Source organism: Eriocheir sinensis, unplaced genomic scaffold, assembly GCF_024679095.1.
Source record: "Eriocheir sinensis breed Jianghai 21 unplaced genomic scaffold, ASM2467909v1 Scaffold19, whole genome shotgun sequence".
Lineage (NCBI taxonomy): Eukaryota > Metazoa > Arthropoda > Malacostraca > Decapoda > Varunidae > Eriocheir > Eriocheir sinensis.
In genome coordinates this window covers 55,747-68,689 of record NW_026111294.1, presented here as the reverse complement: position 1 = coordinate 68,689, position 12,943 = coordinate 55,747, and the positions used below count along the sequence as shown (strand labels likewise).

Here is a 12,943-nt window from a genome sequence, read left to right as displayed (position 1 = left end):
CTTGTCCCAGAGAGACACTGGATGTTGACATTAACCGCTGAGAAACGAACTCCTCAAAGCACTTCTGTCCCTTCTCTGTGAATTGCAGAATGTCTTGTTTTGCCTCATTTGACACAAGCGCTGACGATGCCAGACTCTTCAATGGTGTGTTTACTTTAAATGGATTGCCTTCACAGTGCAGCTCGATTTGCTGTCTAATCTTAAGAGCATTTGCTCTTGATCTCAGAGCAATCTCTCCTGAGAGCTGATAATGTTCTTTCCTCACAGAAGATCTGGAAACTTTGGGGAATCCATTGAGGTACTGATTCACTAGACGAGCCAGATGAGGTGTGGTAGTGACTAGTCGATCCAGAGCTGCTTCATCTCTACTGAGTCCAACCATGCCACCATGTCCCTTTAGCGTCTTTATCTCCTGCTCAAGAGCCTGATCGGTGAAGAGACGGGTGAAGGGTATCTGATTTTGCCACAACAAAGGCACCAGACTTCAAGGCATCCCACGTCTCTGGGTCATCTTCTTCAAGCGCATTCATTTGTGCTAGGTGAACAGGCATAAGTCGAGCATAGTTAAGGAGATCACGGGCAAAGAAATACTTGATGATATTCTCTAAAGATACCAGGTAACCTTCCCAGTCACCTGAGCGACAACAGCTGATGAGGTGAAGAAGAATCTCCACTTGGCCAAGGTATTGTAACAGGAACTGAGCAAACTCGCCAATGCCTTTGTCATCTTCACATGGCTTGATATTTCCTGCATACCATGACTGGATTTCTTCAAAGGTCTTTGCCATCTCTGGGTTGCGTTCGTGAAGTTTGTCCTTGAGAGCAATGCACTTGATTTGAACTTGACCTTTTTGGATTGTCGACAAGATGGCATCAAACTGCAACATCATAATTGCTAGACTGGTTGTGATATGGTACTCAATGCCTCGCTTATAAGCTTTGCCACCAAAAATCCCTCGGAGAGCAGCTGATGTGTATGCACCACTTTCAATCGCGCAGGTGTCAAGGCCACTTCCGTCAATCGTTTTACCAAGTGCATGCAGGGCAGCAAATGCAATGTGGAGGACACCAGCTCTAAGTATCCAGTTGGTGTTGCCAGTTGACTGCTGTATTTTCAGTGCACGAGCATAAAGGTCCAGATCAAGCGTTATTAGTGTCCGTCTCTGAGGACCAACAACGATGGCCGAGATACCCTGTGTTAACTGCAGGGCAGTATAGAGGGTCCCATAATCTGTTGGTGAGGTCTTGAACAATGGAGCAATCACCTCTGTGTTAGTTCGCACATGGTCATGGCTGTCAGAGGACTCTGATATCAGCAGGGACTTAGTTGCAGCCCAAGTTGGCATCACATCTTCCTTTGCCAATTTCTCTGGTTTACGCATTTGTCCTCTGACTGACAAAACTGAACCAGATTGACCCCTGTCCCTCAAAGCTTCAGACTCTTCATTGTCCTGTGTGTCTACCTGTGCTGTCTGAGGTTCAGCTAAGGTTTTCTCCCCATCGTCATCAGTTGCAAGGTAGTTGGCAAGTGCCCAGGTGTGAGTGAAGTCTGTGGAGAGAAGGTAATTACGCTTGCCAATCTTGTAGTCTTTGAATCTTAATGGAGTTGTCTTGATGATCGGCTCTTGCTGCAGCTGCACTTCAAATTTAAGAGGAGCTTGTGGTGGCATCTTCTGCGGTATAACGAGTGGTTCATTCATAGGCTGTCCATCTACATCCTGCTGGTTGATTACAATGACTGTGCCATGGAATGTTCCCTGTCCTGTTGGCGTGTCCTCCAACAGATCGATGTTGTCTATAGCAAACCAGATGTTCTCATTTTTCTTGATAAAATCAGGGAGACAGAATCCGCCCGCATTCTTCATTCGTTGAAGAACACACTGGTCAACATTTTTTTCTAACTCAAGGATCTTCTTGTAGTCACTCCCGATGTAGACATCTGAGAGGGTCTGGACAAGGTTCTTGTCACGTACTCTTGAATGGATAGCAAGAGGCAGTCCAATTGAGAGAGGTGTTTGGACAGTTTCCCGGAAAGTTTTATCAGTCTTTGGTTCATGCTTCACCTGACGATCAGTGCGAGTATTCTGGACCAAAAACTGGCATGCAACATCGACTGTCTTGTCAACCTCTTCCTCCCGCACTCCAGACACCTTGCTCACATGACTGCCGAAAAGGAGGTGGCTCAGAAAAAATTGTAGCAAAGAGGGATTGTCGAAGTTATCAAAGCTACCTGTGAATGACCAACCCCGCTTTGATATCATCTCTTCCCGTAGCAGGCTAGCAGCATTCACAAGGTTACTAACTATCTCACCATTATCCATCACTGAAAGCCTAAGGTCTACAGCTTTACTAACTGCTTCTGAAAGGACAAGATTTTCTGGCTCATTCCTTCGCACTGAGCTGACAAACTGAACACCTGAAGCCGCCCAGTTATCAACCTTTTCAGATACTTGCGATAGTTTTTAGTCTCATTAACATCTACGTTATATCTATCTAAGATTGACAAGTAAGCGTCATTCACCTCAGCCATGTTGAGCGTAACATCATCGTCTGTAAGAGTGTTTTGTATGGCGAGGACTAACTGTTCATCACATAATGAGCGAATAAGTGGCACATTACCAAGATCAGCTTTTGCAGATGTGCGCTGTGCTGACCTCAAGCATGACCTGTGGTAATACTTTTCGAGAGCTGAAGCATCACCGGGCTCCTCTAGATCGGCTACGCAAATTCTGACTGTGTCATCAGTGGTCAGCTGCTTCACTTCAATCAGAGTTATTCCCATTGCATCAGAAAGTACGCGGTGTAACGGCTCTGATCCACCCTCAGGGCAAAAAGCACAGGAAGAAAACATGCACACCTCCTCCTTTGGGAGTGACCTTGAACGTTTAGGTCGCACAAGTCCTGTTGCACTTGAAGGGCGACCAGGTCCTCGACTAGCACTGGGGTATGGAGATTCAGTTCGGGATCGCTTTCCCCGGAGTCGTTCAATCATTCCCTTGTTTACGATGGGTTTGCGGCACTCGCTGTGATAATAAACAGATTTGAGTTCCAGCTCATTCATGCCAGACAAGTGGTCAGTCAGGTGCTGAATATCACTTTGACCTAGGGACACTCTCTCCTGGCAGCACTTTAGAAGGTCCTTTAGCATATTTGGATCATTTAGTAGATTCTTGCCAGGGGATGCCCCCTCTTTGCAAATCAAACACACTTTGATATCCTGTGACATCTTCCTTAGCACTTGCAGTTCACCATCATCCAGCACAAGAGTTTCAGTTGTGAGCAATCTGTTAGTGAGCCTTGAATCTTCTCCATATCTACATCATGCACATATCTGAAAAAAGATGGAACGTTTGTCAATGAATTACAAACTTAAGAGCAATGACGTTTAGTTTGAGGGGGAGTCAAAAAGGACCTAACACCTAGAAAGTGACCTAGATGTGGTTCGATTGCTTTCAAAGTGTGATAAATAAACTCGGCACACTGAGAAACCTGTAAAACAAAACTAACATTATGAAAATTGTTCATCAATTCAGCGGCATAGGCGCACTGACGATTTTGGGGGGTCCCAAAGGGAAAATGACCCCCCAAGGGTAGTGGAGGGTAGGGAAAATTTGAACCCCTTCGGATTCTGACAGTCTGGTCTCTACAGAAGCTGAAAAAGCAAAAAAATCAATTTTAGCACCTAAATCCTACGGGAGCAGTTTCTCGTACATAGCGTACCCACCGTCGCTGTTTGTTAAGGATCCAATTCCACTCCTGATCGTCTTTATGTTGTTTATGTAACTGAAGAATGATTTCGGATTATTTTTACAGTTGGCTGCAATAGTTTCTTCATATCTACGCTCTGCCTGACATACTATTCTTTTTACTCGTCGCCTGGCATCATGATAAAGTCTAATGTTTTCGGGCGTGCTTTGCTCTTTCTTTAGTCTGAAAAACAATTTTCTCTCCTTGACTGAGTGTTTAATTTCGCTATTAAACCAAGGTGGGGTTTTATTAGTGTTACTTCACTTCTCACACCAAGGGACGAATGTGTTCTGCTGAGTGAGTAAATGATTTTTAAAGCTTAGCCAGGCGTCCTCTACATTACCGTCATCTGATAGTTGCATTTTCGTTGGATTTCTACGAAGTTCGTTCTTTTGAAATTGGGCACCTTTACTTTATTTTCAGTCACTGATATTTGATCTCTAATGTCGACGAGCACTAATTTATCATCGCAAGAACCGAGGTGTTCTCCTACCGTGACATTACTGACTAGGTTATCTTGGGTTGGTTGAGTTGGTTCAGAAACCATTTGGCTTAGATAATTTTCTTCTAAAAATTCGATCATTCTATGTGACTTGCCTTCTGTACCTGACAGTGTCGCCCAGTCGATATGGGGGAGGTTAAAGTCTCCTAATATCAGTGAGTCGCTGTTATTAAGTGACTGCTTTAAAACGCTACACATTTAAAGATCGACATCGAGTGATTGCCCCGACAGCCTGTAGGTGACAGATATATTTAAATTGACCTTTGCAATGTTTACTCGCAAGCACAAATATTCAACGTTACTGTGGGTTGCAAATAGCTTTTGACAAAAAGGGCGACGCCACCACCTCTACGGTTTACACGATTTTTGTTGAGGAGTCTGTAGCCATCTGTGTTGTATTTTGTATTTAAATCAATATTTGTGGTGTCGATAAACGTTTCGGTTATAGCAATTACGTTACAATTTTCTGTCAGAGCAAGACATCTCAGTTCATCAAACTTGTTTCTTAGGCTACGCGCATTGAAACTAGGGACTCTTAGGTTATCTTGAGGCTTGGTATTAGAGGTGGAGGCACTGTCGGGTTCAAGGTTACGAGTTTGTTGCGATGCTTGGCGTCTGTTTACACGGGCGGGGTGGAGGGACGTGGCTGAGAGTCGTTTTTTGATCGGATGTCACGTACTGCGTCGTTGAGGAGCCTTCCGAATCTGGCTGCCCCGATGGGGGACAGATGCATTCCGTCCCTGTGGAAGAGTTTACTCTGGTCGTTGAAATTGTCCCAGGCGTTAAAGAACTCAACGTCAAGCTCTCTGCAAAGAGTCTGTAAGCGCTTCTTGAGGCTGAAGGCCTTGCTGAAGAAGTCACTCTCATCCCACGTCCGTGGTAGAATTCCTGAAATCAAAATATTAGGGGATTTAGACTCATACTGCTGGATGGGCCTACGGTACTTGTCCAGCAGTTCCTCAGACCGGGTCGTGGTGACGTCGTTCATACCTGTATGGAGAACAAAGAATGAGTCATTAGAAGCCTCAACGGAGAACTCGTCCAGGGCAGCTGTGATGTGGTCAACTCCACTCCAGGATAACAGTAGTTACGCCTACGGCGGGGGACTCTTCCACATAATTCAACCACCTGATGGCGAATCATAGAGTCACCGACCAAGAAGGTGCTCTGCTCCTCGTCCTCCTCCTCCAGTATGGCAAATCTGTTGTGCAATAAGTAGGATAAATGGCTCTAGGGGCGGGTCTGGCTCCTTCTCTCACGGGGGTGAAGCCTTCAGCGTCAGATGCAGCTCTACCGTTCCCCTGTGACGTGTCTTCTTCGGAAGGTGGCTGGGCATGGAGAGCAAGTGCGGCGGGTGATGAGGCGTCACTTGCAGCAGGGGCGACGAAGTTTGCCTGGATAAACTCCTGCAAGGTTTCAACAGAGAGAGAGAGAGAGAGAGAGAGAGAGAGAGAGAGAGAGAGAGAGAGAGAGAGAGAGAGAGAGAGAGAGAGAGAGAGAGAGAGAGAGAGAGAGAGAGAGAGAATGATAAAATAGAGAAGTTACAATGAAGTTAAAAAAACATATATAGTATGCACTATGGTCTATGTTAATGTTATGCATCAAAGAAACTTTGTACGGGACATGATACTGAGCGGCGATCATGTTAGTGCTTGCTTGTACTGTTGCACACTGCCATGTACAGTCATCGTCAGAGGCAGTCATGGCGCACCGCCTTGGGTTGAGTGACAAACAGATTTACTTTGAGTTATTTATTTACTATCTAATTTTGAACAATAACTGAGAAGTCAGAGTGATTGAATCACTGATTCTGATGACTGATATCGATTGACTGATTGAGTCCGATTCACTGTATAAAAAAAAGACATATCTGTGAGCATGCCGCGCTGCAAATGTCTTCGATGGTTTTCTAAGTACCGCAAAAGTACCGCAGGATTTTTTAGTGTGGTCCACGGTAGTGCGGTATTTTCAGAAAGTTTGCGGTAGTGCGGTACTTTTTTGTGACGCGGTACTACCGCACTAAGTACCGCACCTGCCCACCTCTGGTATCAAGACATCTCTCCATCCAAATTGACCTTACTTTTGGCCACTCATTTCTATTTCCTTTCATAGGAGCATTTCTTAGCATACGTTTTTGTTTTTATCTTTTTCGACCTGAAGCTGCTGCTTTTATTGCAAAAAAAAGGAGACCTGGATTTTACGCTTTTCAGTACCACTTCCACGTACACTTCCATGTAAAGTAATGCTGGTGCATATACCTGAGGTATTTTGAATTTGTAATTTTGTTCGCTTGATAATGATGCCCACTACTCTATCGTTGGTGCTGAAGAAATCTTCCACATTCCCTGCTAGATTTCTTTAAACTCAAAATCCAATTCTATGCTTCTTCTTATTTACAAAATATGTCTGTCAGGCAATACTATGCAAGCCTCACTTGTCCTAACCTCCCTGAGACCTGTGACTTCCCATACAATATCTCTCAGTCCCTCCTGCCTTGGCGAAAATCTGATTTCATCTCTCCATCTGTTTCTTTGTTACGTAGCCTTGACCTTTTCTACAATATCTGGGTTACTACCCTGTTACTTAAAGTCTTCCATATGTTATCATTTCTTCAAATGATTTGACCTGCTCAAGTCCTCTTCTTATTCTTGATCGGCAGTAATACTTTCATCTTTCTGCCTCCCCACCCAGTATCCATCTGGTGGTGCCTGAGGACCGTGCGTGGGGCAGCCCGCTGCCTAATGGGAGTGTGAATGGTATGGTAGGTCTTGTGGCGCATCGCCTGGCCCACGTCGCTCTCAATGAACTCACTATCACAGGTGACTCATTCATATTACTAACATACTAACATAGAGAAGTGAGAAACAAAAAAGCTAAATGACGACATGAACCTCCTCCACTAAGGATTCATATATTATTTTTGTGAGGTTGTTATAATCGCAAGTGTAACGAAATAGAATACTACTGTCATTACTGTGGGCTGAACAGGCTCCACTAGTTGGAGGATATTCAGTATCAGTCGCAGCCTTATCTTGGTGGTACTGTGTGGTGCCTGACAGTAGTATTCCACTTTCTCACACATTTACTTTTATTCAGTAACTGAAAAAAAAAATATGCCACACAGTATCCTTAATTTTACAGCAGGGGTAAAAAAACCCTTTAACTCAATCTCCCCCCCCCCCCCTCCAAAAAAGTGAAAAGGATCAAATCGCCTTATTATTATTATTATTATTATTATTATTATTATTATTATTATTATTACTACTATTATTATTATTACTACTATTATTATAATTATTATTATTACCATTATTATTGTTTTATTTATTATTATTATTGTTGTGACAAGAACAAGGAGCAATGAGTATTAATTGGATAAGTTCATGTTGAGGAAGGAAGTAGGCAAGAATTGGTTCATGCTCAGGCCGGTGGATGAGTTTTTTTTTTTTCATCTTTCTTCAGGGGCCTGGTGGTCGGTCTAAGCCCATCATGGCGCAGGCAATTTTTATAGTGGCGCCAGTGGATCAAACTAAGCAGGGATGTAGCTGAGGCAAAGACAGTTGAAAGCATTTACCCATCGGCTGCGATTGGCACGAATTTGGCTTTCACTGGTAGCCTGGTAACATAATATACTTCCTCTGTGGTAGATAGTGGAGTGTTTCCCATGTGGTATTGATATGCTGGATATCCCCTCCCAAGGTGCAGGACTTTACATTTTTTTTCATTGAATTGTAGCAGCCACTTTTTGTTCCATTCCTGTAGCTTGGTGATGTCTTCTTGTACGAAATCCGCTGTCCAGGGGTTAAGAAGATAATGGGAAGGGAATTTCATGAATGACCTGTCTTCAAGAGCTGCCTAGTGTCGGCTGTCTGGCCCTCTTGTAATCTCCTCATATCCCTGTGTGATGATAATGATAAAACATAATGATAATAGAAATGCTGCTGTTGCTATACCAGGTTTATTTGTTAGATTCTGGCACCTAGGCAGGTTGGTTGGTAGCTTGACACAATCAGTTTCTGCAGTGACTGTAGAATCAAGATTTATTTAAAAATTTTGATTCTACAGTCACTGCTGAGTCTTATGGTGTCAAACAAAACTGGCTATCTCGTGTATGAGGTGAGCTATGGCATATAATAAAAAAAACATGTCTCACTCGAGCATGCAAGATGTGGTCCGGCATGATTGTGTGCGAGAGAGCGGTGCAGCCAATCAGCTGCAACTTTACCATCCTTCCTAGGCGCCAGGAGTCTAGCTAAAGTAAACTTGGTATAGTAGTATTAATAATAATAATAATAATAATAATAATAATAATAATAATAATAATAATAATAATAATAATAATAACTAGACGCATAGCACTCGGAGAGTGCACACCTCCGCCAAAGATCGTCATGAAAAATGGTATGGGCATCAACTGTGATCCTATGCATCATATGGAAGCATTTGTTTCGAAATTTGATGAAATTATATTTTTGAGGAAACTTTGACCTTGGATGAACTTTTCGAGGTCAAGGTCAAAGGTCAAGGTCAAGGACATGCAAGATGCATCATATAAAAGAATTTGTTTCGAAATTTGATGAAATTCTATTTTTTTGGAACTTTGACCTTGGGCAAACTTTTCGAGGTCAAGGTCAAAGGTCAAGGTCAAGGCCCTGCAAGCTGCATCTTTCCATGAGCTAAAATTTGAACCTAGTCTGAAGTCTCTACGATGACGAGAACCGAAGTTATGGCCAATCTGTCGTTTTGTGCAACCTTGACCTTGACCTTTGACCTTTGACATCAAATATTTAATGGGTTCTATTCTGGATGGACACGAAGCTTCCCTGAAAAATTGGTTGAGATATCCGCAAAATTGTGCACAGGAGACTGTTAACGAACAAACAAACAAACAAATAAACATACTGACCGGATCGAAAATATAACCTCCTCCAACTTCATTGGCGGAGGTAACAATAATACTAATAATAATTATAATAATAATAATGATAATAATAATAATAATAATAATAAAAGTAATAATAAATGATAATAATATTAGTGATCAATAATAATAGTGATGATGGTGATGATAATAATAATAATAATAATAATAATAATAATAATAATAATAATAATAATAATAATAATAATAATTTAGTTACAATAATGACTCAGGATTTTTTTTTTTTTTTTTAGATAATTTGGAATTACACCTATGTTTGTTTTCTTCTTGATTCCTTTGCGTGTCAGTCCTTTGATTATGTGCTGTCATGCATTCTCTGTTTAGTTTACACGAGTCACGACATTTTCACTGAACCAGACTGACCTGTTTTAATTGGTTCCATAATCTCGTCTAGTCATTCATGGCCCTGTTCATTTGTGTTCCATCGGGTATAAAATTGCTCTTTCTTTATTACAAGGGCGACAAAAAGAGTACAAAAAAAGCCCGCTAGTCGCCGCTCTCAACATTTCTTGCGGGTTGAGTTGCCAGGTGCCAATCCATTTTTTATCCCAAATTTTCTGAAACTAGCAGGGCATCACGGGGGACTATTAAATCCTTAGGGCTGTATTACAAGTCAAATCCGAGAAGTTTTGGGTCCCTACAGAGATATTCTTCCCAAACTCTTTAGGGACCCGAAACTTCTTGGATTTGAATTGTAATACCACCCCGAAACCGAACGTACTCTGTAGGGACCCAAAACTTCCCAGATTCGACTTGTAATACAGCCCTGAAAGCGAATTCTGTAGGGACCCCAAACTTCTCACGTTCAACTTGTAATACAACCCCGAAAGCGAACACTGTAGGGACCCAAAACTTCTCGGACTCGACTTGTAATACAGCCCCTCGGACTCGACTTGTAATACACCCCCTCGGATTCCACTTGTAATACAGCCCCTCGGACTCGACCTGTAATACAGCCCCGAAACTGAACTCTGTAGGGACCCCAAACTTCTCCTATTCAACTTGTAATATGTCCTTAATGTTGAGTATAATGTTTTAAGGAAGATTTCGAAAGTTAGTCATGAAACCCACACCAAAGGAAAAAAAAAAAAAAAGAGCATTAAACTTCGTCTGTAAGCTCTTCATTTTATTTCCTGCATTTCCGACCAGACGATTATGGTGCGGACTATAAAGGACAAAAAAAAAGCATTAAACTTCAACCGTAAGTTCTTAATTTTATTTCCTGCATTTCTGACCAGACGATTATGGTTCGTACCATAACTTTCTGATTTAAAGAATGTGTTTTTTTTCTGGATTTCCAGAACTTGGACAATTGGAATTTTTAGATCTTTCATTTTATTTTATTTCATTTCATTTATTTACTTCTTTTTACAGTAAAGGAAATAGCTCAAGGGCAAACATAGATAAAAAAAAGGCAGTTTGAATTTAGGGAATTTTGTGTGATATTGGTAATTGACAACCATGCCCCTCCACCCACCACCACACACACACACACACACACACACACACACACACACACACACACGCATACACAAAAGTTTCATTGGCCGTTTCATTACCAGAGCTGCGGACGACTGTGGTGGACTTCACGCAGCCGTATGTGCAGGAGGGAACAGCACTCATCTCTCGTGCACCTAAAGAGCAGGAGAAGTTATTGGCGGTCTTCTCACCCTTTTCTCTGGCGGTAAGCAGATGTTAACCCGGTAGCAGGGACGGGCCAAAGTTGTGGCTTTACCGTGTAGCAGCGACGGGCCAAATTTGTGCCATGATATAAACCCCCCAAAATAGATGATACATAATCTGATCACAAATGCTTTGATATGTATTATGAAATGGTTTGTGTGAGGGATGATTTTTTCCTCATTTTTCTCGCTTAGAGGGACCTTTAAGAAACATGATCCCCGCTGCCACCGGGCTAACTCATTTACTCTAAGGAGTCAAATGATCACCTGCACCATCATCATCATCATCATTATTGCCTGTGAGTTTTAAGAAGTTGAATCGTCACCTTCACCACCACCATCATCATCATCATCATCCCCCCTTCACTCTTGAAACATATCAAATTTACATCTGCACCAGCACTACCATCATCATTGTCATCATTATCATCATCACCATCATCGTTATCCCTCCTTATTCTAAATAGTCAAATCAACACCTGCACCAACACTACCATCATCATTGTCATCACTATCATCATCACCATCATCGTTATCCCTCCTCATTCTAAATAGTCAAATCAACACCTGCACCAGCACTACCATCATCATCATCATCACCACAAATTTCATCATCTTCACCATCACTCAAAAGTAACTGAACTGTGAACAAGTATTACTTCATTCCATTACAGATATCCTTAAAGAGCTTACTACTAGTATTAATAATATTGATCATTTACCTCAAAGCTAATAGATAAGAACTAAACAGTCCAAGGCTGCAAAGTGTCAGTGCGAGTCAGTGTGAGGTCATGTCTTTTCCCTCAATAGCTGTGGGCGGTGCTGTTCATGGTCACTCTACTGATGGGCATCCTGAGCTTCCTGTTGAGTCTTGGCCATGACTGCTGCACCACTGCCGTGCCTCCTCCCTGTACCACCCCTCCGAAGGCAGACCTGGATCAGCTTCCTGCCCTCTGCTCTGCTCAAGTAGTATCACTTTCAATATGCAAAACAATGAATGCATCATGTGACATAAATATGGTTAGTAGTGTGGCAACTTGCTCATATAAAAAGACATGTGATCGGACACAGATGCCGGAAAGAACACTATCCAAATATTGTTTCAACATCTTCCGTACTCTTGTGCTCCAAGGAAACTTGATGCCTGACTGCTCTTCACCCATCAGGGCATTTCTTTTTACGTGGTATGCCTTCTGCATCATATTATACGGTAAACAAAAGCTTTATAATATTTTTTTGTGTGTATGTTTGTGTTTACCAAGCTGTATTTAACTATAGTCGGTTCCACAAGAGCTGGTGGGACTAATCTTTCAAGGATGGACTCGCAGACTTAGCGTCACTGCTTGGGTGATGGTATTGCGTGCTCATTGGCCAATATTTAACTTGCTCTAACGTACATAAAATTGACTTTGTTTTCCAGCCAAAACCCTCTTTGAACTGTAAGGTGACAGATCGCACCGATAAAAACTAATGCAATAATATCTTTATTGATAAATATGTACCTTTTGAACTATTATCAATAAGTCTGAAATGACATTCATAACAAAACTGAGTTGAAACAACATGTAATCGGACAATATCCAGTTACGGAAGCGACTGTTAAGGCTAGACTTTTTTTTATTAGGAACTTTTTGTGCTAGTGCCTGACTACAGTCTCCACAATGTCATTCGCTAACTCATTTATTGTAAGATTTCTTGGTATATATTTAGTCCTGGCTTAGTCATAATGTGTAGTGATGGTACGTAGCCATAACGTTAACACTGGCCTAAGGCAAGAACCTTCTCTTTTCTTTCATCATGCTATCATTAATCCTGCAATATGTTCCCATTATTTTTGGGTAATAAACTAATAGCAGCCATAAGGAAGAGTGATTACAATAATAACCACATTTCTTTACCAATAGTGTTGATTTAAAGCGGTAACAGAGTGAGAGATAGTAGGGTATGTCATGGCAAACAGAATTTGCCGCAGGTTGGATCTAGTAAACAACAGCCAGTAAGTGGCGCAGAGACCGTCACCCAAGCAATGATGTCAAGTCCGTGATTTCATCCCTGAAGGATTAGCCCTGC

General features: G+C 42.0%; 1 long non-coding RNA gene across 1 annotated transcript; it reads left to right on the top strand.

Moving 5' to 3' along the window:
• The first annotated feature begins 6,950 nt into the window (after positions 1-6,950).
• On the top strand, positions 6,951-11,797 carry LOC126990688 (uncharacterized). The gene is made up of 3 exons (XR_007744641.1): positions 6,951-7,068; positions 10,754-10,875; positions 11,684-11,797. It is a non-coding gene; the product is annotated as an uncharacterized LOC126990688 (long non-coding RNA).
• The last annotated feature ends 1,146 nt before the right edge of the window (positions 11,798-12,943 follow it).